This window comes from Phyllobates terribilis, unplaced genomic scaffold, assembly GCF_046119375.1.
Source record: "Phyllobates terribilis strain yellow unplaced genomic scaffold, ASM4611937v1 Scaffold_52__1_contigs__length_9100884, whole genome shotgun sequence".
NCBI classification, from domain to species: Eukaryota; Metazoa; Chordata; class Amphibia; order Anura; family Dendrobatidae; genus Phyllobates; species Phyllobates terribilis.
Genome location: NW_027362812.1, coordinates 9,026,088 through 9,049,341, shown reverse-complemented (window position 1 = coordinate 9,049,341; position 23,254 = coordinate 9,026,088). Strand labels below are relative to the sequence as shown.

The 23,254-nt window shown below is 43.7% G+C and overlaps 12 non-coding genes and 3 pseudogenes across 12 annotated transcripts; all 15 read left to right on the top strand.

The window, feature by feature from the left end:
• Positions 1–71: 71 nt before the first annotated feature.
• On the top strand, positions 72–294 carry LOC141192143 (U2 spliceosomal RNA; annotated as a pseudogene).
• A 1,115-nt stretch (positions 295–1,409) lies between these two features.
• On the top strand, positions 1,410–1,600 carry LOC141191995 (U2 spliceosomal RNA). The gene has a single exon (XR_012265691.1). It is a non-coding gene; the product is annotated as a U2 spliceosomal RNA (small nuclear RNA).
• Positions 1,601–2,715: 1,115 nt separating this feature from the next.
• Positions 2,716–2,831, top strand: LOC141192200 (U2 spliceosomal RNA; annotated as a pseudogene).
• Positions 2,832–3,355: 524 nt separating this feature from the next.
• Positions 3,356–3,538, top strand: LOC141192131 (U2 spliceosomal RNA). Its single transcript, XR_012265820.1, has one exon. It is a non-coding gene; the product is annotated as a U2 spliceosomal RNA (small nuclear RNA).
• Positions 3,539–4,653: 1,115 nt separating this feature from the next.
• On the top strand, positions 4,654–4,844 carry LOC141192097 (U2 spliceosomal RNA). The gene has a single exon (XR_012265789.1). It is a non-coding gene; the product is annotated as a U2 spliceosomal RNA (small nuclear RNA).
• A 1,115-nt stretch (positions 4,845–5,959) lies between these two features.
• LOC141191994 (U2 spliceosomal RNA) lies at positions 5,960–6,150 on the top strand. Its single transcript, XR_012265690.1, has one exon. It is a non-coding gene; the product is annotated as a U2 spliceosomal RNA (small nuclear RNA).
• Positions 6,151–7,265: 1,115 nt separating this feature from the next.
• Positions 7,266–7,456, top strand: LOC141191993 (U2 spliceosomal RNA). Its single transcript, XR_012265689.1, has one exon. It is a non-coding gene; the product is annotated as a U2 spliceosomal RNA (small nuclear RNA).
• Positions 7,457–8,571: 1,115 nt separating this feature from the next.
• On the top strand, positions 8,572–8,663 carry LOC141192213 (U2 spliceosomal RNA; annotated as a pseudogene).
• A 787-nt stretch (positions 8,664–9,450) lies between these two features.
• LOC141192164 (U2 spliceosomal RNA) lies at positions 9,451–9,646 on the top strand. Its single transcript, XR_012265841.1, has one exon. It is a non-coding gene; the product is annotated as a U2 spliceosomal RNA (small nuclear RNA).
• Positions 9,647–10,761: 1,115 nt separating this feature from the next.
• LOC141191992 (U2 spliceosomal RNA) lies at positions 10,762–10,952 on the top strand. The gene has a single exon (XR_012265688.1). It is a non-coding gene; the product is annotated as a U2 spliceosomal RNA (small nuclear RNA).
• Positions 10,953–12,067: 1,115 nt separating this feature from the next.
• LOC141191990 (U2 spliceosomal RNA) lies at positions 12,068–12,258 on the top strand. The gene has a single exon (XR_012265686.1). It is a non-coding gene; the product is annotated as a U2 spliceosomal RNA (small nuclear RNA).
• Positions 12,259–13,373: 1,115 nt separating this feature from the next.
• On the top strand, positions 13,374–13,564 carry LOC141191989 (U2 spliceosomal RNA). The gene has a single exon (XR_012265685.1). It is a non-coding gene; the product is annotated as a U2 spliceosomal RNA (small nuclear RNA).
• Positions 13,565–14,679: 1,115 nt separating this feature from the next.
• LOC141191988 (U2 spliceosomal RNA) lies at positions 14,680–14,870 on the top strand. Its single transcript, XR_012265684.1, has one exon. It is a non-coding gene; the product is annotated as a U2 spliceosomal RNA (small nuclear RNA).
• A 1,115-nt stretch (positions 14,871–15,985) lies between these two features.
• On the top strand, positions 15,986–16,176 carry LOC141192095 (U2 spliceosomal RNA). The gene has a single exon (XR_012265787.1). It is a non-coding gene; the product is annotated as a U2 spliceosomal RNA (small nuclear RNA).
• Positions 16,177–17,291: 1,115 nt separating this feature from the next.
• Positions 17,292–17,482, top strand: LOC141191987 (U2 spliceosomal RNA). The gene has a single exon (XR_012265683.1). It is a non-coding gene; the product is annotated as a U2 spliceosomal RNA (small nuclear RNA).
• Positions 17,483–23,254: the final 5,772 nt, after the last annotated feature.

The following is a 23,254-nucleotide window of genomic DNA, read 5'->3' as shown; positions in this document are numbered from 1 at the left end:
AGAAAAAGAAAATAAAAGATTTGGAGAAGTATTAAAATTGGTAGAATGCACGATGATGGATTTGAGTCTTCTTATCTTTTTGTTGATTCCAAGACTTTGTAATCTGAGTCTAAAAAAAAAAAAAAAAAAAAAAAAAAAAAATCTGTTCTTATCAGTTTAATATCTGATACGTCCCCTATCTGGGGACCATATATTAAATGGATTTTTAGAACAGGGAGATGGAAAAAGAGCTTGCTCTGTCCACTCCACGCATTGACCTGGTATTGCAGTATCTCCAGGACCGGTGCACCCCTTCTTTAATGCAGTTTCTAAAATCAGAAAGAATTGAATTCAATGTTTTTTGTTCATTTTGCTTGTTTGTCGGATTTTGGGATGGACTCTTTGGCTTTGCTTTTCTTCTCCTCATTGGATTTTTCATGTTCAAAGTTGCAGAAGCCAGATTACAAGCTCATTTTGGTTCAACTTCAGCAACTGTGCATTGCATTGCCATGTAATGTGATGCAATGCTATCTTTCTAGCTCTCCCTTTTTACTTCCTTTTGGATAAACAGACATATTAGGCAAGCATTTTGGAGCTTTCACCTAAATAACTACAGGTGGTGAGATAAGCTGCACAATATAATTGACCTTTCAGTATATTGTTGCACACACACCATCTATTTAGCAAATGCCCTTGTTATCAACAGCAGCCTTTTAAACTCACCTGAGCTAACAGGTATGTGCGCTGGTTACTCTGCTGCGCTTAAAATTTCTTTTTTGGTTTGCTACAATGCCTTTTCTGAAACGTTGTCTCCCTCTGCTGGAACACTGACTTCTTTCATTTAATGCCTGCAGACTATAAAAGAGAACCCAACCCAAAAAGTTTGGTTGATTAGTCTGTGGCATTCTGTTAAACTGTTGCTTATGGCGGTCTCTGTGAGCTTCTCAGCGACATTCAGCCAGCCAGGTATCCTGCCTGCAGTAGATGGAATGTGGCAATGGAACGCTGGCTGCGCGTGTCATAATAGGCTCTGAGCCTTTATATACCTGTGCACAGCAGCAGCCACCTTCAGTCTGCTGCTGGACAGCCAGCAGCAGCAGCAGCAGGAGAGGTATGTAATCAGGAGCCCTCCTGCTAAGGGTAGACAGCTGCTCGTTCCACCCCACCCCCCGCCTTAATTGGTTCTCCTCCCTTCCAACGGTGTTGAGGCGGGTGGGAACAGCAGGGGGTGAAGGTGCTGTGTTTAAAGAGGTGGAGTTATGCAGATCTAAAACGCGTGGCTTGCAGCAGCAGCAAGCCGAAAAGTGCAGGCATGTAAGGGATCTAGAGGTTGACAACATGTCTTCTTAACGGGAGTCCAGGAGCTCATCTCCACAAATGGACTTTTCAGGATCCTTGGGTGGCTCCGTAGTTTGAAACCAATTCTGGTTATCGCTTCTCGGCCTTTTGGCTAAGATCAAGTGTAGTATCTGTTCTTATCAGTTTAATATCTGATACGTCCCCTATCTGGGGACCATATATTAAATGGATTTTTAGAACAGGGAGATGGAAAAAGAGCTTGCTCTGTCCACTCCACGCATTGACCTGGTATTGCAGTATCTCCAGGACCGGTGCACCCCTTCTTTAATGCAGTTTCTAAAATCAGAAAGAATTGAATTCAATGTTTTTTGTTCATTTTGCTTGTTTGTCGGATTTTGGGATGGACTCTTTGGCTTTGCTTTTCTTCTCCTCATTGGATTTTTCATGTTCAAAGTTGCAGAAGCCAGATTACAAGCTCATTTTGGTTCAACTTCAGCAACTGTGCATTGCATTGCCATGTAATGTGATGCAATGCTATCTTTCTAGCTCTCCCTTTTTACTTCCTTTTGGATAAACAGACATATTAGGCAAGCATTTTGGAGCTTTCACCTAAATAACTACAGGTGGTGAGATAAGCTGCACAATATAATTGACCTTTCAGTATATTGTTGCACACACACCATCTATTTAGCAAATGCCCTTGTTATCAACAGCAGCCTTTTAAACTCACCTGAGCTAACAGGTATGTGCGCTGGTTACTCTGCTGCGCTTAAAATTTCTTTTTTGGTTTGCTACAATGCCTTTTCTGAAACGTTGTCTCCCTCTGCTGGAACACTGACTTCTTTCATTTAATGCCTGCAGACTATAAAAGAGAACCCAACCCAAAAAGTTTGGTTGATTAGTCTGTGGCATTCTGTTAAACTGTTGCTTATGGCGGTCTCTGTGAGCTTCTCAGCGACATTCAGCCAGCCAGGTATCCTGCCTGCAGTAGATGGAATGTGGCAATGGAACGCTGGCTGCGCGTGTCATAATAGGCTCTGAGCCTTTATATACCTGTGCACAGCAGCAGCCACCTTCAGTCTGCTGCTGGACAGCCAGCAGCAGCAGCAGCAGGAGAGGTATGTAATCAGGAGCCCTCCTGCTAAGGGTAGACAGCTGCTCGTTCCACCCCACCCCCCGCCTTAATTGGTTCTCCTCCCTTCCAACGGTGTTGAGGCGGGTGGGAACAGCAGGGGGTGAAGGTGCTGTGTTTAAAGAGGTGGAGTTATGCAGATCTAAAACGCGTGGATTGCAGCAGCAGCAAGCCGAAAAGTGCAGGCATGTAAGGGATCTAGAGGTTGACAACATGTCTTCTTAACGGGAGTCCAGGAGCTCATCTCCACAAATGGACCTTTCAGGATCCTTGGGTGGCTCCGTAGTTTGAAACCAATTCTGGTTATCGCTTCTCGGCCTTTTGGCTAAGATCAAGTGTAGTATCTTTTGAAAAGGCAGTTTTGTCCTTGGGCTGCCCTAGTAAATTGATGCATATTACACACTGGTTTGGTGCACTTGTTAGTACGCCAGGTGGCTCATAGAGTTATCTGATGGAAAACATGGCCCTCCAGGATCGAAGTCACTAGGCTGGGTAAGTGTGAGGGCTTTGGAGCAATGTGCCCCAGGAGTAGGCGCCCTGGTGGGAGTCCAAGCTTACTGGGACTGGGAACCCCGGAAAGACTTGGCTTCGTAGCACGCCGCACCTTTGCCAATCATACTTTCTGAGCAACCCCCCCTATTCCTGGCCTCCGGGCTAGGAAGGGGAATTTTTATAAACCCGGTCGGAGGTCCGGTCAGCTTTGGGCTGAGAAACCAACACAGGCTCCAGCTCCACTAGGGTGGCAGCCTAGATGGAAGCTGGGAGCACGAAAACGGCTCTTCTCCGGCTTCGGCTAGGGAGAGCATCGGAGATCCCTGACCCTCGCTGTGGCCTTCTGGCTCGGAGGGATGGGGATGGTTTATTGGGGACCCTCTCCTCCGGGAAGGGTCCACATGAATCCTCGCCTCGTGCGCTGTTTTGGTGTGACTTCGGTCACATTTTTCAGTGCCTTGGATGCAGCTTCAATCAAAAAAATCTGTTCTTATCAGTTTAATATCTGATACGTCCCCTATCTGGGGACCATATATTAAATGGATTTTTAGAACAGGGAGATGGAAAAAGAGCTTGCTCTGTCCACTCAACGCATTGACCTGGTATTGCAGTATCTCCAGGACCGGTGCACCCCTTCTTTAATGCAGTTTCTAAAATCAGAAAGAATTGAATTCAATGTTTTTTGTTCATTTTGCTTGTTTGTCGGATTTTGGGATGGACTCTTTGGCTTTGCTTTTCTTCTCCTCATTGGATTTTTCATGTTCAAAGTTGCAGAAGCCAGATTACAAGCTCATTTTGGTTCAACTTCAGCAACTGTGCATTGCATTGCCATGTAATGTGATGCAATGCTATCTTTCTAGCTCTCCCTTTTTACTTCCTTTTGGATAAACAGACATATTAGGCAAGCATTTTGGAGCTTTCACCTAAATAACTACAGGTGGTGAGATAAGCTGCACAATATAATTGACCTTTCAGTATATTGTTGCACACACACCATCTATTTAGCAAATGCCCTTGTTATCAACAGCAGCCTTTTAAACTCACCTGAGCTAACAGGTATGTGCGCTGGTTACTCTGCTGCGCTTAAAATTTCTTTTTTGGTTTGCTACAATGCCTTTTCTGAAACGTTGTCTCCCTCTGCTGGAACACTGACTTCTTTCATTTAATGCCTGCAGACTATAAAAGAGAACCCAACCCAAAAAGTTTGGTTGATTAGTCTGTGGCATTCTGTTAAACTGTTGCTTATGGCGGTCTCTGTGAGCTTCTCAGCGACATTCAGCCAGCCAGGTATCCTGCCTGCAGTAGATGGAATGTGGCAATGGAACGCTGGCTGCGCGTGTCATAATAGGCTCTGAGCCTTTATATACCTGTGCACAGCAGCAGCCACCTTCAGTCTGCTGCTGGACAGCCAGCAGCAGCAGCAGCAGGAGAGGTATGTAATCAGGAGCCCTCCTGCTAAGGGTAGACAGCTGCTCGTTCCACCCCACCCCCCGCCTTAATTGGTTCTCCTCCCTTCCAACGGTGTTGAGGCGGGTGGGAACAGCAGGGGGTGAAGGTGCTGTGTTTAAAGAGGTGGAGTTATGCAGATCTAAAACGCGTGGATTGCAGCAGCAGCAAGCCGAAAAGTGCAGGCATGTAAGGGATCTAGAGGTTGACAACATGTCTTCTTAACGGGAGTCCAGGAGCTCATCTCCACAAATGGACTTTTCAGGATCCTTGGGTGGCTCCGTAGTTTGAAACCAATTCTGGTTATCGCTTCTCGGCCTTTTGGCTAAGATCAACTGTAGTATCTGTTCTTATCAGTTTAATATCTGATACGTCCCCTATCTGGGGACCATATATTAAATGGATTTTTAGAACAGGGAGATGGAAAAAGAGCTTGCTCTGTCCACTCCACGCATTGACCTGGTATTGCAGTATCTCCAGGACCGGTGCACCCCTTCTTTAATGCAGTTTCTAAAATCAGAAAGAATTGAATTCAATGTTTTTTGTTCATTTTGCTTGTTTGTCGGATTTTGGGATGGACTCTTTGGCTTTGCTTTTCTTCTCCTCATTGGATTTTTCATGTTCAAAGTTGCAGAAGCCAGATTACAAGCTCATTTTGGTTCAACTTCAGCAACTGTGCATTGCATTGCCATGTAATGTGATGCAATGCTATCTTTCTAGCTCTCCCTTTTTACTTCCTTTTGGATAAACAGACATATTAGGCAAGCATTTTGGAGCTTTCACCTAAATAACTACAGGTGGTGAGATAAGCTGCACAATATAATTGACCTTTCAGTATATTGTTGCACACACACCATCTATTTAGCAAATGCCCTTGTTATCAACAGCAGCCTTTTAAACTCACCTGAGCTAACAGGTATGTGCGCTGGTTACTCTGCTGCGCTTAAAATTTCTTTTTTGGTTTGCTACAATGCCTTTTCTGAAACGTTGTCTCCCTCTGCTGGAACACTGACTTCTTTCATTTAATGCCTGCAGACTATAAAAGAGAACCCAACCCAAAAAGTTTGGTTGATTAGTCTGTGGCATTCTGTTAAACTGTTGCTTATGGCGGTCTCTGTGAGCTTCTCAGCGACATTCAGCCAGCCAGGTATCCTGCCTGCAGTAGATGGAATGTGGCAATGGAACGCTGGCTGCGCGTGTCATAATAGGCTCTGAGCCTTTATATACCTGTGCACAGCAGCAGCCACCTTCAGTCTGCTGCTGGACAGCCAGCAGCAGCAGCAGCAGGAGAGGTATGTAATCAGGAGCCCTCCTGCTAAGGGTAGACAGTTGCTCGTTCCACCCCACCCCCCGCCTTAATTGGTTCTCCTCCCTTCCAACGGTGTTGAGGCGGGTGGGAACAGCAGGGGGTGAAGGTGCTGTGTTTAAAGAGGTGGAGTTATGCAGATCTAAAACGCGTGGATTGCAGCAGCAGCAAGCCGAAAAGTGCAGGCATGTAAGGGATCTAGAGGTTGACAACATGTCTTCTTAACGGGAGTCCAGGAGCTCATCTCCACAAATGGACTTTTCAGGATCCTTGGGTGGCTCCGTAGTTTGAAACCAATTCTGGTTATCGCTTCTCGGCCTTTTGGCTAAGATCAAGTGTAGTATCTGTTCTTATCAGTTTAATATCTGATACGTCCCCTATCTGGGGACCATATATTAAATGGATTTTTAGAACAGGGAGATGGAAAAAGAGCTTGCTCTGTCCACTCCACGCATTGACCTGGTATTGCAGTATCTCCAGGACCGGTGCACCCCTTCTTTAATGCAGTTTCTAAAATCAGAAAGAATTGAATTCAATGTTTTTTGTTCATTTTGCTTGTTTGTCGGATTTTGGGATGGACTCTTTGGCTTTGCTTTTCTTCTCCTCATTGGATTTTTCATGTTCAAAGTTGCAGAAGCCAGATTACAAGCTCATTTTGGTTCAACTTCAGCAACTGTGCATTGCATTGCCATGTAATGTGATGCAATGCTATCTTTCTAGCTCTCCCTTTTTACTTCCTTTTGGATAAACAGACATATTAGGCAAGCATTTTGGAGCTTTCACCTAAATAACTACAGGTGGTGAGATAAGCTGCACAATATAATTGACCTTTCAGTATATTGTTGCACACACACTATCTATTTAGCAAATGCCCTTGTTATCAACAGCAGCCTTTTAAACTCACCTGAGCTAACAGGTATGTGCGCTGGTTACTCTGCTGCGCTTAAAATTTCTTTTTTGGTTTGCTACAATGCCTTTTCTGAAACGTTGTCTCCCTCTGCTGGAACACTGACTTCTTTCATTTAATGCCTGCAGACTATAAAAGAGAACCCAACCCAAAAAGTTTGGTTGATTAGTCTGTGGCATTCTGTTAAACTGTTGCTTATGGCGGTCTCTGTGAGCTTCTCAGCGACATTCAGCCAGCCAGGTATCCTGCCTGCAGTAGATGGAATGTGGCAATGGAACGCTGGCTGCGCGTGTCATAATAGGCTCTGAGCCTTTATATACCTGTGCACAGCAGCAGCCACCTTCAGTCTGCTGCTGGACAGCCAGCAGCAGCAGCAGCAGGAGAGGTATGTAATCAGGAGCCCTCCTGCTAAGGGTAGACAGTTGCTCGTTCCACCCCACCCCCCGCCTTAATTGGTTCTCCTCCCTTCCAACGGTGTTGAGGCGGGTGGGAACAGCAGGGGGTGAAGGTGCTGTGTTTAAAGAGGTGGAGTTATGCAGATCTAAAACGCGTGGATTGCAGCAGCAGCAAGCCGAAAAGTGCAGGCATGTAAGGGATCTAGAGGTTGACAACATGTCTTCTTAACGGGAGTCCAGGAGCTCATCTCCACAAATGGACTTTTCAGGATCCTTGGGTGGCTCCGTAGTTTGAAACCAATTCTGGTTATCGCTTCTCGGCCTTTTGGCTAAGATCAAGTGTAGTATCTGTTCTTATCAGTTTAATATCTGATACGTCCCCTATCTGGGGACCATATATTAAATGGATTTTTAGAACAGGGAGATGGAAAAAGAGCTTGCTCTGTCCACTCCACGCATTGACCTGGTATTGCAGTATCTCCAGGACCGGTGCACCCCTTCTTTAATGCAGTTTCTAAAATCAGAAAGAATTGAATTCAATGTTTTTTGTTCATTTTGCTGGTTTGTCGGATTTTGGGATGGACTCTTTGGCTTTGCTTTTCTTCTCCTCATTGGATTTTTCATGTTCAAAGTTGCAGAAGCCAGATTACAAGCTCATTTTGGTTCAACTTCAGCAACTGTGCATTGCATTGCCATGTAATGTGATGCAATGCTATCTTTCTAGCTCTCCCTTTTTACTTCCTTTTGGATAAACAGACATATTAGGCAAGCATTTTGGAGCTTTCACCTAAATAACTACAGGTGGTGAGATAAGCTGCACAATATAATTGACCTTTCAGTATATTGTTGCACACACACCATCTATTTAGCAAATGCCCTTGTTATCAACAGCAGCCTTTTAAACTCACCTGAGCTAACAGGTATGTGCGCTGGTTACTCTGCTGCGCTTAAAATTTCTTTTTTGGTTTGCTACAATGCCTTTTCTGAAACGTTGTCTCCTTCTGCTGGAACACTGACTTCTTTCATTTAATGCCTGCAGACTATAAAAGAGAACCCAACCCAAAAAGTTTGGTTGATTAGTCTGTGGCATTCTGTTAAACTGTTGCTTATGGCGGTCTCTGTGAGCTTCTCAGCGACATTCAGCCAGCCAGGTATCCTGCCTGCAGTAGATGGAATGTGGCAATGGAACGCTGGCTGTGCGTGTCATAATAGGCTCTGAGCCTTTATATACCTGTGCACAGCAGCAGCCACCTTCAGTCTGCTGCTGGACAGCCAGCAGCAGCAGCAGCAGGAGAGGTATGTAATCAGGAGCCCTCCTGCTAAGGGTAGACAGCTGCTCGTTCCACCCCACCCCCCGCCTTAATTGGTTCTCCTCCCTTCCAACGGTGTTGAGGCGGGTGGGAACAGCAGGGGGTGAAGGTGCTGTGTTTAAAGAGGTGGAGTTATGCAGATCTAAAACGCGTGGATTGCAGCAGCAGCAAGCCGAAAAGTGCAGGCATGTAAGGGATCTAGAGGTTGACAACATGTCTTCTTAACGGGAGTCCAGGAGCTCATCTCCACAAATGGACTTTTCAGGATCCTTGGGTGGCTCCGTAGTTTGAAACCAATTCTGGTTATCGCTTCTCGGCCTTTTGGCTAAGATCAAGTGTAGTATCTTTCGAAAAGGCGGTTTTGGATGTTGGCCGCCCTAGTAGATTGATACATTATGCACACTGGGGTTTAGGCGCTTGTTAGTACGCCAGGTGGCTAATATAGTCATATGGTGGAAAGCATGGCCCCCCAGGATCGACGCCATTGGGCCGGGGAAGATCGAAAGCCCGAAGTGTGAAGTGCCCCAGGAGTGGTGACCCTGGGGTGCCTTAACTCACTGGGATTGGGAACCCCACTTGAGTTTATGGCACATTTGCACAAGCACTTCAAATTTTCTTTCTTCGCACACACCCTTATTCCGGGCCTTCTGGCCTTAGGATGGGGAATTTTTCAATTCCCGGTCGAAGGTCCGGGCAGTATTATACTGTGAAACCTTCACTATTTATTTAATTTCTTTGTCACTGTGTGTCCACTTATTCACGTGTGTCACGTCCTACTAGGATTTTGTCGGGATGCGGTTCCCTTACGGGTTCCTCTCTTGGCAGGTCTAGGGGGGGAGTGTGTGGCCATCAGGTTCCGCTCCCCCCTGAACCCCCCTGGCTCTCCTCTTTCGGGAGGAGAGCGTTGTTGGCTCCCCTCTTCCGGGAGGGGAGCACAGTCTTTGGCTCCCAGTGCCTTGCTCGGGTGAGAACTCGGGCAGGTGCTGGGGGTAAGATTGGGTCGCCTCTGGCTTCGGCTGGAGGTGGCTTTTTGTCCCTGTTCCTCGCTGTGGCCTTTTGGCTCGGAGGGACGGGGAATGGTTTGGGGGACCCTTCTCCTTTTGGAGAGGGTTTCAAGAAGACCAGCATCCTAGTGCACTTTTTTTGTGGCACTTGTCACTTTTTTAAGCGCACTCGGGTTTTGTACACGATTTCGGGCTTTGAAAAAAAGAAAAAAAAAAAAAAAAATCTGTTCTTATCAGTTTAATATCTGATACGTCCCCTATCTGGGGACCATATATTAAATGGATTTTTAGAACAGGGAGATGGAAAAAGAGCTTGCTCTGTCCACTCCACGCATTGACCTGGTATTGCAGTATCTCCAGGACCGGTGCACCCCTTCTTTAATGCAGTTTCTAAAATCAGAAAGAATTGAATTCAATGTTTTTTGTTCATTTTGCTTGTTTGTCGGATTTTGGGATGGACTCTTTGGCTTTGCTTTTCTTCTCCTCATTGGATTTTTCATGTTCAAAGTTGCAGAAGCCAGATTACAAGCTCATTTTGGTTCAACTTCAGCAACTGTGCATTGCATTGCCATGTAATGTGATGCAATGCTATCTTTCTAGCTCTCCCTTTTTACTTCCTTTTGGATAAACAGACATATTAGGCAAGCATTTTGGAGCTTTCACCTAAATAACTACAGGTGGTGAGAAAAGCTGCACAATATAATTGACCTTTCAGTATATTGTTGCACACACACCATCTATTTAGCAAATGCCCTTGTTATCAACAGCAGCCTTTTAAACTCACCTGAGCTAACAGGTATGTGCGCTGGTTACTCTGCTGCGCTTAAAATTTCTTTTTTGGTTTGCTACAATGCCTTTTCTGAAACGTTGTCTCCTTCTGCTGGAACACTGACTTCTTTCATTTAATGCCTGCAGACTATAAAAGAGAACCCAACCCAAAAAGTTTGGTTGATTAGTCTGTGGCATTCTGTTAAACTGTTGCTTATGGCGGTCTCTGTGAGCTTCTCAGCGACATTCAGCCAGCCAGGTATCCTGCCTGCAGTAGATGGAATGTGGCAATGGAACGCTGGCTGCGCGTGTCATAATAGGCTCTGAGCCTTTATATACCTGTGCACAGCAGCAGCCACCTTCAGTCTGCTGCTGGACAGCCAGCAGCAGCAGCAGCAGGAGAGGTATGTAATCAGGAGCCCTCCTGCTAAGGGTAGACAGCTGCTCGTTCTACCCCACCCCCCGCCTTAATTGGTTCTCCTCCCTTCCAACGGTGTTGAGGCGGGTGGGAACAGCAGGGGGTGAAGGTGCTGTGTTTAAAAAGGTGGAGTTATGCAGATCTAAAACGCGTGGATTGCAGCAGCAGCAAGCCGAAAAGTGCAGGCATGTAAGGGATCTAGAGGTTGACAACATGTCTTCTTAACGGGAGTCCAGGAGCTCATCTCCACAAATGGACTTTTCAGGATCCTTGGGTGGCTCCGTAGTTTGAAACCAATTCTGGTTATCGCTTCTCGGCCTTTTGGCTAAGATCAAGTGTAGTATCTGTTCTTATCAGTTTAATATCTGATACGTCCCCTATCTGGGGACCATATATTAAATGGATTTTTAGAACAGGGAGATGGAAAAAGAGCTTGCTCTGTCCACTCCACGCATTGACCTGGTATTGCAGTATCTCCAGGACCGGTGCACCCCTTCTTTAATGCAGTTTCTAAAATCAGAAAGAATTGAATTCAATGTTTTTTGTTCATTTTGCTTGTTTGTCGGATTTTGGGATGGACTCTTTGGCTTTGCTTTTCTTCTCCTCATTGGATTTTTCATGTTCAAAGTTGCAGAAGCCAGATTACAAGCTCATTTTGGTTCAACTTCAGCAACTGTGCATTGCATTGCCATGTAATGTGATGCAATGCTATCTTTCTAGCTCTCCCTTTTTACTTCCTTTTGGATAAACAGACATATTAGGCAAGCATTTTGGAGCTTTCACCTAAATAACTACAGGTGGTGAGATAAGCTGCACAATATAATTGACCTTTCAGTATATTGTTGCACACACACCATCTATTTAGCAAATGCCCTTGTTATCAACAGCAGCCTTTTAAACTCACCTGAGCTAACAGGTATGTGCGCTGGTTACTCTGCTGCGCTTAAAATTTCTTTTTTGGTTTGCTACAATGCCTTTTCTGAAACGTTGTCTCCTTCTGCTGGAACACTGACTTCTTTCATTTAATGCCTGCAGACTATAAAAGAGAACCCAACCCAAAAAGTTTGGTTGATTAGTCTGTGGCATTCTGTTAAACTGTTGCTTATGGCGGTCTCTGTGAGCTTCTCAGCGACATTCAGCCAGCCAGGTATCCTGCCTGCAGTAGATGGAATGTGGCAATGGAACGCTGGCTGCGCGTGTCATAATAGGCTCTGAGCCTTTATATACCTGTGCACAGCAGCAGCCACCTTCAGTCTGCTGCTGGACAGCCAGCAGCAGCAGCAGCAGGAGAGGTATGTAATCAGGAGCCCTCCTGCTAAGGGTAGACAGCTGCTCGTTCCACCCCACCCCCCGCCTTAATTGGTTCTCCTCCCTTCCAACGGTGTTGAGGCGGGTGGGAACAGCAGGGGGTGAAGGTGCTGTGTTTAAAGAGGTGGAGTTATGCAGATCTAAAACGCGTGGATTGCAGCAGCAGCAAGCCGAAAAGTGCAGGCATGTAAGGGATCTAGAGGTTGACAACATGTCTTCTTAACGGGAGTCCAGGAGCTCATCTCCACAAATGGACTTTTCAGGATCCTTGGGTGGCTCCGTAGTTTGAAACCAATTCTGGTTATCGCTTCTCGGCCTTTTGGCTAAGATCAAGTGTAGTATCTGTTCTTATCAGTTTAATATCTGATACGTCCCCTATCTGGGGACCATATATTAAATGGATTTTTAGAACAGGGAGATGGAAAAAGAGCTTGCTCTGTCCACTCCACGCATTGACCTGGTATTGCAGTATCTCCAGGACCGGTGCACCCCTTCTTTAATGCAGTTTCTAAAATCAGAAAGAATTGAATTCAATGTTTTTTGTTCATTTTGCTTGTTTGTCGGATTTTGGGATGGACTCTTTGGCTTTGCTTTTCTTCTCCTCATTGGATTTTTCATGTTCAAAGTTGCAGAAGCCAGATTACAAGCTCATTTTGGTTCAACTTCAGCAACTGTGCATTGCATTGCCATGTAATGTGATGCAATGCTATCTTTCTAGCTCTCCCTTTTTACTTCCTTTTGGATAAACAGACATATTAGGCAAGCATTTTGGAGCTTTCACCTAAATAACTACAGGTGGTGAGATAAGCTGCACAATATAATTGACCTTTCAGTATATTGTTGCACACACACCATCTATTTAGCAAATGCCCTTGTTATCAACAGCAGCCTTTTAAACTCACCTGAGCTAACAGGTATGTGCGCTGGTTACTCTGCTGCGCTTAAAATTTCTTTTTTGGTTTGCTACAATGCCTTTTCTGAAACGTTGTCTCCTTCTGCTGGAACACTGACTTCTTTCATTTAATGCCTGCAGACTATAAAAGAGAACCCAACCCAAAAAGTTTGGTTGATTAGTCTGTGGCATTCTGTTAAACTGTTGCTTATGGCGGTCTCTGTGAGCTTCTCAGCGACATTCAGCCAGCCAGGTATCCTGCCTGCAGTAGATGGAATGTGGCAATGGAACGCTGGCTGCGCGTGTCATAATAGGCTCTGAGCCTTTATATACCTGTGCACAGCAGCAGCCACCTTCAGTCTGCTGCTGGACAGCCAGCAGCAGCAGCAGCAGGAGAGGTATGTAATCAGGAGCCCTCCTGCTAAGGGTAGACAGCTGCTCGTTCCACCCCACCCCCCGCCTTAATTGGTTCTCCTCCCTTCCAACGGTGTTGAGGCGGGTGGGAACAGCAGGGGGTGAAGGTGCTGTGTTTAAAGAGGTGGAGTTATGCAGATCTAAAACACGTGGATTGCAGCAGCAGCAAGCCGAAAAGTGCAGGCATGTAAGGGATCTAGAGGTTGACAACATGTCTTCTTAACGGGAGTCCAGGAGCTCATCTCCACAAATGGACTTTTCAGGATCCTTGAGTGGCTCCGTAGTTTGAAACCAATTCTGGTTATCGCTTCTCGGCCTTTTGGCTAAGATCAAGTGTAGTATCTGTTCTTATCAGTTTAATATCTGATACGTCCCCTATCTGGGGACCATATATTAAATGGATTTTTAGAACAGGGAGATGGAAAAAGAGCTTGCTCTGTCCACTCCACGCATTGACCTGGTATTGCAGTATCTCCAGGACCGGTGCACCCCTTCTTTAATGCAGTTTCTAAAATCAGAAAGAATTGAATTCAATGTTTTTTGTTCATTTTGCTTGTTTGTCGGATTTTGGGATGGACTCTTTGGCTTTGCTTTTCTTCTCCTCATTGGATTTTTCATGTTCAAAGTTGCAGAAGCCAGATTACAAGCTCATTTTGGTTCAACTTCAGCAACTGTGCATTGCATTGCCATGTAATGTGATGCAATGCTATCTTTCTAGCTCTCCCTTTTTACTTCCTTTTGGATAAACAGACATATTAGGCAAGCATTTTGGAGCTTTCACCTAAATAACTACAGGTGGTGAGATAAGCTGCACAATATAATTGACCTTTCAGTATATTGTTGCACACACACCATCTATTTAGCAAATGCCCTTGTTATCAACAGCAGCCTTTTAAACTCACCTGAGCTAACAGGTATGTGCGCTGGTTACTCTGCTGCGCTTAAAATTTCTTTTTTGGTTTGCTACAATGCCTTTTCTGAAACGTTGTCTCCTTCTGCTGGAACACTGACTTCTTTCATTTAATGCCTGCAGACTATAAAAGAGAACCCAACCCAAAAAGTTTGGTTGATTAGTCTGTGGCATTCTGTTAAACTGTTGTTTATGGCGGTCTCTGTGAGCTTCTCAGCGACATTCAGCCAGCCAGGTATCCTGCCTGCAGTAGATGGAATGTGGCAATGGAACGCTGGCTGCGCGTGTCATAATAGGCTCTGAGCCTTTATATACCTGTGCACAGCAGCAGCCACCTTCAGTCTGCTGCTGGACAGCCAGCAGCAGCAGCAGCAGGAGAGGTATGTAATCAGGAGCCCTCCTGCTAAGGGTAGACAGCTGCTCGTTCTACCCCACCCCCCGCCTTAATTGGTTCTCCTCCCTTCCAACGGTGTTGAGGCGGGTGGGAACAGCAGGGGGTGAAGGTGCTGTGTTTAAAGAGGTGGAGTTATGCAGATCTAAAACGCGTGGATTGCAGCAGCAGCAAGCCGAAAAGTGCAGGCATGTAAGGGATCTAGAGGTTGACAACATGTCTTCTTAACGGGAGTCCAGGAGCTCATCTCCACAAATGGACTTTTCAGGATCCTTGGGTGGCTCCGTAGTTTGAAACCAATTCTGGTTATCGCTTCTCGGCCTTTTGGCTAAGATCAAGTGTAGTATCTGTTCTTATCAGTTTAATATCTGATACGTCCCCTATCTGGGGACCATATATTAAATGGATTTTTAGAACAGGGAGATGGAAAAAGAGCTTGCTCTGTCCACTCCACGCATTGACCTGGTATTGCAGTATCTCCAGGACCGGTGCACCCCTTCTTTAATGCAGTTTCTAAAATCAGAAAGAATTGAATTCAATGTTTTTTGTTCATTTTGCTTGTTTGTCGGATTTTGGGATGGACTCTTTGGCTTTGCTTTTCTTCTCCTCATTGGATTTTTCATGTTCAAAGTTGCAGAAGCCAGATTACAAGCTCATTTTGGTTCAACTTCAGCAACTGTGCATTGCATTGCCATGTAATGTGATGCAATGCTATCTTTCTAGCTCTCCCTTTTTACTTCCTTTTGGATAAACAGACATATTAGGCAAGCATTTTGGAGATTTCACCTAAATAACTACAGGAGGTGAGATAAGCTGCACAATATAATTGACCTTTCAGTATATTGTTGCACACACACCATCTATTTAGCAAATGCCCTTGTTATCAACAGCAGCCTTTTAAACTCACCTGAGCTAACAGGTATGTGCGCTGGTTACTCTGCTGCGCTTAAAATTTCTTTTTTGGTTTGCTACAATGCCTTTTCTGAAACGTTGTCTCCTTCTGCTGGAACACTGACTTCTTTCATTTAATGCCTGCAGACTATAAAAGAGAACCCAACCCAAAAAGTTTGGTTGATTAGTCTGTGGCATTCTGTTAAACTGTTGCTTATGGCGGTCTCTGTGAGCTTCTCAGCGACATTCAGCCAGCCAGGTATCCTGCCTGCAGTAGATGGAATGTGGCAATGGAACGCTGGCTGCGCGTGTCATAATAGGCTCTGAGCCTTTATATACCTGTGCACAGCAGCAGCCACCTTCAGTCTGCTGCTGGACAGCCAGCAGCAGCAGCAGCAGGAGAGGTATGTAATCAGGAGCCCTCCTGCTAAGGGTAGACAGCTGCTCGTTCCACCCCACCCCCCGCCTTAATTGGTTCTCCTCCCTTCCAACGGTGTTGAGGCGGGTGGGAACAGCAGGGGGTGAAGGTGCTGTGTTTAAAGAGGTGGAGTTATGCAGATCTAAAACGCGTGGATTGCAGCAGCAGCAAGCCGAAAAGTGCAGGCATGTAAGGGATCTAGAGGTTGACAACATGTCTTCTTAACGGGAGTCCAGGAGCTCATCTCCACAAATGGACTTTTCAGGATCCTTGGGTGGCTCCGTAGTTTGAAACCAATTCTGGTTATCGCTTCTCGGCCTTTTGGCTAAGATCAAGTGTAGTATCTGTTCTTATCAGTTTAATATCTGATACGTCCCCTATCTGGGGACCATATATTAAATGGATTTTTAGAACAGAGAGATGGAAAAAGAGCTTGCTCTGTCCACTCCACGCATTGACCTGGTATTGCAGTATCTCCAGGACCGGTGCACCCCTTCTTTAATGCAGTTTCTAAAATCAGAAAGAATTGAATTCAATGTTTTTTGTTCATTTTGCTTGTTTGTCGGATTTTGGGATGGACTCTTTGGCTTTGCTTTTCTTCTCCTCATTGGATTTTTCATGTTCAAAGTTGCAGAAGCCAGATTACAAGCTCATTTTGGTTCAACTTCAGCAACTGTGCATTGCATTGCCATGTAATGTGATGCAATGCTATCTTTCTAGCTCTCCCTTTTTACTTCCTTTTGGATAAACAGACATATTAGGCAAGCATTTTGGAGCTTTCACCTAAATAACTACAGGTGGTGAGATAAGCTGCACAATATAATTGACCTTTCAGTATATTGTTGCACACACACCATCTATTTAGCAAATGCCCTTGTTATCAACAGCAGCCTTTTAAACTCACCTGAGCTAACAGGTATGTGCGCTGGTTACTCTGCTGCGCTTAAAATTTCTTTTTTGGTTTGCTACAATGCCTTTTCTGAAACGTTGTCTCCTTCTGCTGGAACACTGACTTCTTTCATTTAATGCCTGCAGACTATAAAAGAGAACCCAACCCAAAAAGTTTGGTTGATTAGTCTGTGGCATTCTGTTAAACTGTTGCTTATGGCGGTCTCTGTGAGCTTCTCAGCGACATTCAGCCAGCCAGGTATCCTGCCTGCAGTAGATGGAATGTGGCAATGGAACGCTGGCTGCGCGTGTCATAATAGGCTCTGAGCCTTTATATACCTGTGCACAGCAGCAGCCACCTTCAGTCTGCTGCTGGACAGCCAGCAGCAGCAGCAGCAGGAGAGGTATGTAATCAGGAGCCCTCCTGCTAAGGGTAGACAGCTGCTCGTTCCACCCCACCCCCCGCCTTAATTGGTTCTCCTCCCTTCCAACGGTGTTGAGGCGGGTGGGAACAGCAGGGGGTGAAGGTGCTGTGTTTAAAGAGGTGGAGTTATGCAGATCTAAAACGCGTGGATTGCAGCAGCAGCAAGCCGAAAAGTGCAGGCATGTAAGGGATCTAGAGGTTGACAACATGTCTTCTTAACGGGAGTCCAGGAGCTCATCTCCACAAATGGACTTTTCAGGATCCTTGGGTGGCTCCGTAGTTTGAAACCAATTCTGGTTATCGCTTCTCGGCCTTTTGGCTAAGATCAAGTGTAGTATCTGTTCTTATCAGTTTAATATCTGATACGTCCCCTATCTGGGGACCATATATTAAATGGATTTTTAGAACAGGGAGATGGAAAAAGAGCTTGCTCTGTCCACTCCACGCATTGACCTGGTATTGCAGTATCTCCAGGACCGGTGCACCCCTTCTTTAATGCAGTTTCTAAAATCAGAAAGAATTGAATTCAATGTTTTTTGTTCATTTTGCTTGTTTGTCGGATTTTGGGATGGACTCTTTGGCTTTGCTTTTCTTCTCCTCATTGGATTTTTCATGTTCAAAGTTGCAGAAGCCAGATTACAAGCTCATTTTGGTTCAACTTCAGCAACTGTGCATTGCATTGCCATGTAATGTGATGCAATGCTATCTTTCTAGCTCTCCCTTTTTACTTCCTTTTGGATAAACAGACATATTAGGCAAGCATTTTGGAGCTTTCACCTAAATAACTACAGGTGGTGAGATAAGCTGCACAATATAATTGACCTTTCAGTATATTGTTGCACACACACCATCTATTTAGCAAATGCCCTTGTTATCAACAGCAGCCTTTTAAACTCACCTGAGCTAACAGGTATGTGCGCTGGTTACTCTGCTGCGCTTAAAATTTCTTTTTTGGTTTGCTACAATGCCTTTTCTGAAACGTTGTCTCCTTCTGCTGGAACACTGACTTCTTTCATTTAATGCCTGCAGACTATAAAAGAGAACCCAACCCAAAAAGTTTGGTTGATTAGTCTGTGGCATTCTGTTAAACTGTTGCTTATGGCGGTCTCTGTGAGCTTCTCAGCGACATTCAGCCAGCCAGGTATCCTGCCTGCAGTAGATGGAATGTGGCAATGGAACGCTGGCTGCGCGTGTCATAATAGGCTCTGAGCCTTTATATACCTGTGCACAGCAGCAGCCACCTTCAGTCTGCTGCTGGACAGCCAGCAGCAGCAGCAGCAGGAGAGGTATGTAATCAGGAGCCCTCCTGCTAAGGGTAGACAGCTGCTCGTTCCACCCCACCCCCCGCCTTAATTGGTTCTCCTCCCTTCCAACGGTGTTGAGGCGGGTGGGAACAGCAGGGGGTGAAGGTGCTGTGTTTAAAGAGGTGGAGTTATGCAGATCTAAAACGCGTGGATTGCAGCAGCAGCAAGCCGAAAAGTGCAGGCATGTAAGGGATCTAGAGGTTGACAACATGTCTTCTTAACGGGAGTCCAGGAGCTCATCTCCACAAATGGACTTTTCAGGATCCTTGGGTGGCTCCGTAGTTTGAAACCAATTCTGGTTATCGCTTCTCGGCCTTTTGGCACGATCTGTAGTGGGTTGTGACATTGGGCTGAAGGTTACTGTGGTGGCAGAACCGATTCTTGGCCTTTGGAGATATCCAGTGCTGCTTTTGGGAATCGGTGCTAAAGCTGCAGTGCCTTTTCTTTACGGAGGACGGTGTGTTGGAGGGAGGACGAACTTCGTGGAGGCTGCGATCCGTGTGTGATATTTTCCTTGGTATCTGGAAAAGAAGAGGAAAATCATGGAGACAAGGAGAAACCCTGGAGGAAGGAAGGAGAATCAAGCAAGCAACCCGAATGATTATTTCTCGGAGGAGCATCCGCTGAAGGACACCATCAGGTTCGTGGTTGCTCCTGACCACCGGCAGGTGAAAGATTCTCAATTTATTTTCAATGTTATTTGTAAGCTCTTGAAGATCGACAAGGAGCATCTTTTTTGCTTTCAATCTTTTTTTTCTCGAGGACTTTATGATGTTACGCTTAATAAAGCCTCGCAGTGTGAAAGTGCCTACGCTCTTTATGAAGTAAATAAAGAGAAGGTAGAGCTGGAGGGGGTGAAAGTAATCCCCTCTTTTCAGTTTTCAATGAAAGTACTGACGATTCATTTGTTTAGTCCATTTATTACAGACTCTGAGGTTGAAAGTTACCTATCAATGTATTGTGACAAAATCATCCCTAAGAGACGCGGGGAAACACAGTTTGGAGTGTGGAACGGGAAACGTGTGTATGTGGTATCATTTAGGAAGAACCCGAATGAGGAGGGGGGCGTGTCCAGACCTCCGCCGCAGGTTTATATCAACCATAGCCGCGGTTATTTATTCTTCCCAGGGATGCCACACTACTGCCGTGTGTGTAAAAAATATGGACATCTGGATGCAGAATGTAACAAGTGTTTTAGTTGCATGGGTACTCCTCACCAGATGGATGAGTGCCCTAAAAATAAGAAAAAGGATGTAGAGGAGATGGACACATCGCCTGAAGAACAGCAACAAGAAGCTAAAGACGATGTGGAAGCAGGCATTGCTGCTGAAGAGGAAAAAGGGGAAGAGGAGAAAGAAAGGAGTGAGAAGGAGGAGACAGAAAGAAAGAGAAAAGAGGAAGAGGAGGGACGGGCAATGAAGGAGAAGAAGAAGGAGGAACGGGTTAAAAAATCACAAGAAGAAGAGGAAAGGAAGTTGGAAGAAAGGAAGAGAAAGAAGGAAGAGGAAAAACAGAAGAGGATAGAGGACATAGAAAAAAGGGCCATGGAGATAAAGAAACAGATGGAAAGGAAAAAGAGAGAAGAGCAGAAGAAAGAAGATAAGAAGAAAGAAGATAAGAATGAAAAGAAGAAGATAGAAGAACAGAAGAAAGAAGATCAGAAGAGAGAAGAGAAGAGTCAAATGTTGCAAGAAATTTCTCCACTAAGTAAAGGGAGTAGTTGTGGAGGGGAAAGTGATATTCCAGAAGTAGTGGAGTCCACTCCTACTAATTCCCTGTCGCAGAGCTTACCTTGCGCGCAGGTACAAATGGACTGCACAGAAAAATCTCTAAAAAGAAGTGTGGATAGAAGTGATAATGAAGGAATACCATGTGGTGGGAAAGTAAAGGCATTAGAAGCAACAAGTCTGCTGGGGAGTGTGTCATCTTCGGATGTATCAGATCTGGAGGTAGACCCATCTTCTCCGGCAGTAGAGAATGAGGGCGGAGGGAAGAGCCCTGCACTAAATGTTAGAAGATGATCCGCTCAATGTCCCTGAATGTTCAGGGGTTTAACGACCTATATAAGAGAACTGCTTTATATGATTTTTTAAATAATGAAAATATTGATTTTATCTTTCTACAAGAATGTAATTTGACAAAAAAAATAAGCTATGAATATTTACAGGGTATATGGAAGGGTAACTTATGCTTTTCTGGTGGGAACGAGTCAAAAAGTGATGGTGTGGGGTTTTTATGCTCTAAAGATTGGGAGATTGTAAATTATGAAGAGATATACCCTGGGAGGATTTTAAGAATTGATGTGCAGAAAAATGGGAAGAAAGTGAGGTGTTTTAATGTGTATGCAAATGCAGAAAAAGCCTTGAGATTACATTTGTTTGAACTGTTGCAGCTGTTTTTACCTGGAGTAGATCCATTAGTTTTAGGTGGGGATTTTAATTGTCATTTAAAAAATGTAAAAGATGGGTCAGCTTCATGTCTTAGAAATATTTTAGCAGCTTTTAATCTTAAAGATACATGGGCATTAGATGGACAAAAAAAGGAGCATGAAGTCACTTGGGTGGGGAGAGGTGTTTCATCCAGAATAGATTATATTTTTATATCTCAAGCCCTAACATGCTCAGGTTTTAAAACGCATTCAACACCTTTTTCAGATCATAAAATAATAGAATGTAGTTTTAAAATAGAATCAGATGTGGATAAAAGACCGTCACACTGGAAATTTAATGTATCCCTACTACAAGACGAGGTGGTTATGGAAGGTTTTAAAAAGCTGTATGAAAAACTGAAGCTAAAAAAAACGTTTTTTAAATCTATTTTTAATTGGTGGGATTTTGTCAAGAAGGAGGTAAAAATATTTTTTATTAAAGAAGGAAAGAAGAAAGCTGCTGCAAAACGTATTTTTTATAATGATCTTAATGCTAAACTGCAATGTTTTTTTCACCTCGAAAATAACGGATGTGATCTGCAGGAGGCGATCCGAACAACAAAAGAAAAGATCCAAAACTGCCTGAAAGAAAAAGGTAAAGAAATTATTTTTAATTCCCGAGTAAAAGTTTTAGACGAGGATGAAAAATGCACAAAATTCTTTTTTAAAAAAATATGTGACAAGAAGGATTATATGAAGGTTTTGGAAGGAGAAACAAGTTTGGAGGGGAAGAAGATGAAAGCAAAAGAATTTTATGATGATTTATTTTCTGTTAAAAACACGGATGTGTCTCTAAAAAAACATTTTTTAGAAGGACTGGAAAAAAATTTTAATGCGGAAGATAAATCTTTTTTAATAGGGAATTTTACTAAAGAGGAAGTTTTTAATACAATTAATACGCTACAAAATAACAAAACGCCGGGAGCAGATGGACTACCTGTTGAATTTTACAAGTGTTTATGGGAGATCATGGGTGAGGATTTTTATGAAGTAATTTTAGAAGCAGAAGCATCTTTTAGTGTCCCAGAGTCGTGGTGGGAGGGTCTTATTGTTTTATTATTTAAGAAAGGAAATAAAGAACTGATTAAAAATTGGAGACCAATAACCCTTTTAAATACGGACTGTAAGGTATATGCAAAGTTACTAGCAAATAGATTAAAAAAGGTAATCGGCTCAGTAATAGAAGTGGATCAGACGTGTGCAGTGCCAAATCGGAGAATCAGCGACTCATTGATTTTAATCAGGGATGTTTTATGGGATGTTTTAGACAGAAAACAAAAGCTTGCTCTAATTACTTTGGATTTTGAAAAAGCGTACGATAGAGTTGCCCATGATTTTTTATTTGCAGTTTTAGAGAAAATGGGATGCCCGGATGTTTTTAGCAAACGTATTAAATCTCTTTACAAATCATGTTTTAGCAAAATATCTATTAATGGTTTTTTATCTGATAATGTAAAAATAAACTGTGGCGTTAAACAGGGGTGTCCCTTATCCCCTATTCTTTTTATTTGTGCAATTGAACCACTTTTAGCAGCTTTTAGGAGAGATAAGGTAATCAATGGTTTTTTTATTCCCGGGAGTTGCAATGAACAAGTTAAAGTGGTGGCATATATGGATGATGTGACGGTTTTAGTTAAAGACACTAGAAGCATGAACAGAGCCATAAGAACAGTGGATTGGTTTGGGGGCGCATCGGGTTTTAAAATTAACATGGAAAAATCTGGTATTTTAACTGTTGGTGATTTTATTGTAGATTCTGAGTGTAAATTAACAAGAATGAATGAAGTAAAAATTTTAGGTATTTATTTCTCAGAGTCAGGTGGTAATGTAAGAAATTGGGAGTCTCTGCTGGAAAGAGTTAAGAAAAAGATTACTTTCTGGCAGTTGAGAGATCTTACCCTGGAAGGAAAAATTTTAATTATTAGACAGGTTTTACTCCCAATGTTTTTATATGTCTCAACAGTTTTTATCCCCCAAAATAATATCATGAAGAGAGTTATTAAGGTATGTTTTAATTTTTTATGGAGATCCAAGATGGAAAGAGTAAAGAGAGAGGAGATATATAAATCAAAGAAAAAAGGTGGGAAAGGTTTTCTGGATATTAGGTCCTTTTTATATGCAAAGTATGTAGCGAACTGTGTATGCACTTTATTAGGACCAGGCTCTAAGCTAAAGTTGTTTTCTATATATAATTTAGGTTTCTATATTAGAAATTATAAATGGTTGGAGATGTCTCTAAATAGGCCTTATAGGTTTTTACCTCCAGGAAATTATATTGTTTTAGAAAAAATTTTAAGAGATTTTAAACTTAAGATGGTCGAAATAAATGTTCTTAAATGCCATAAAAAAATCCTAAAAATCCTGGAAGAGAGAATAGGTATCAGTCCTGTGGAACATTTTTCATTCAAAATTGTGGAAAGAATCTGGATGAATGTAAATTATAGTGTGTTATCTAATGAACACAGGGATTTACTCTGGTGTATAGTAAAAGACTGCCTGCCAACCCGTGAGTTCCAACACAGGCGTGGGT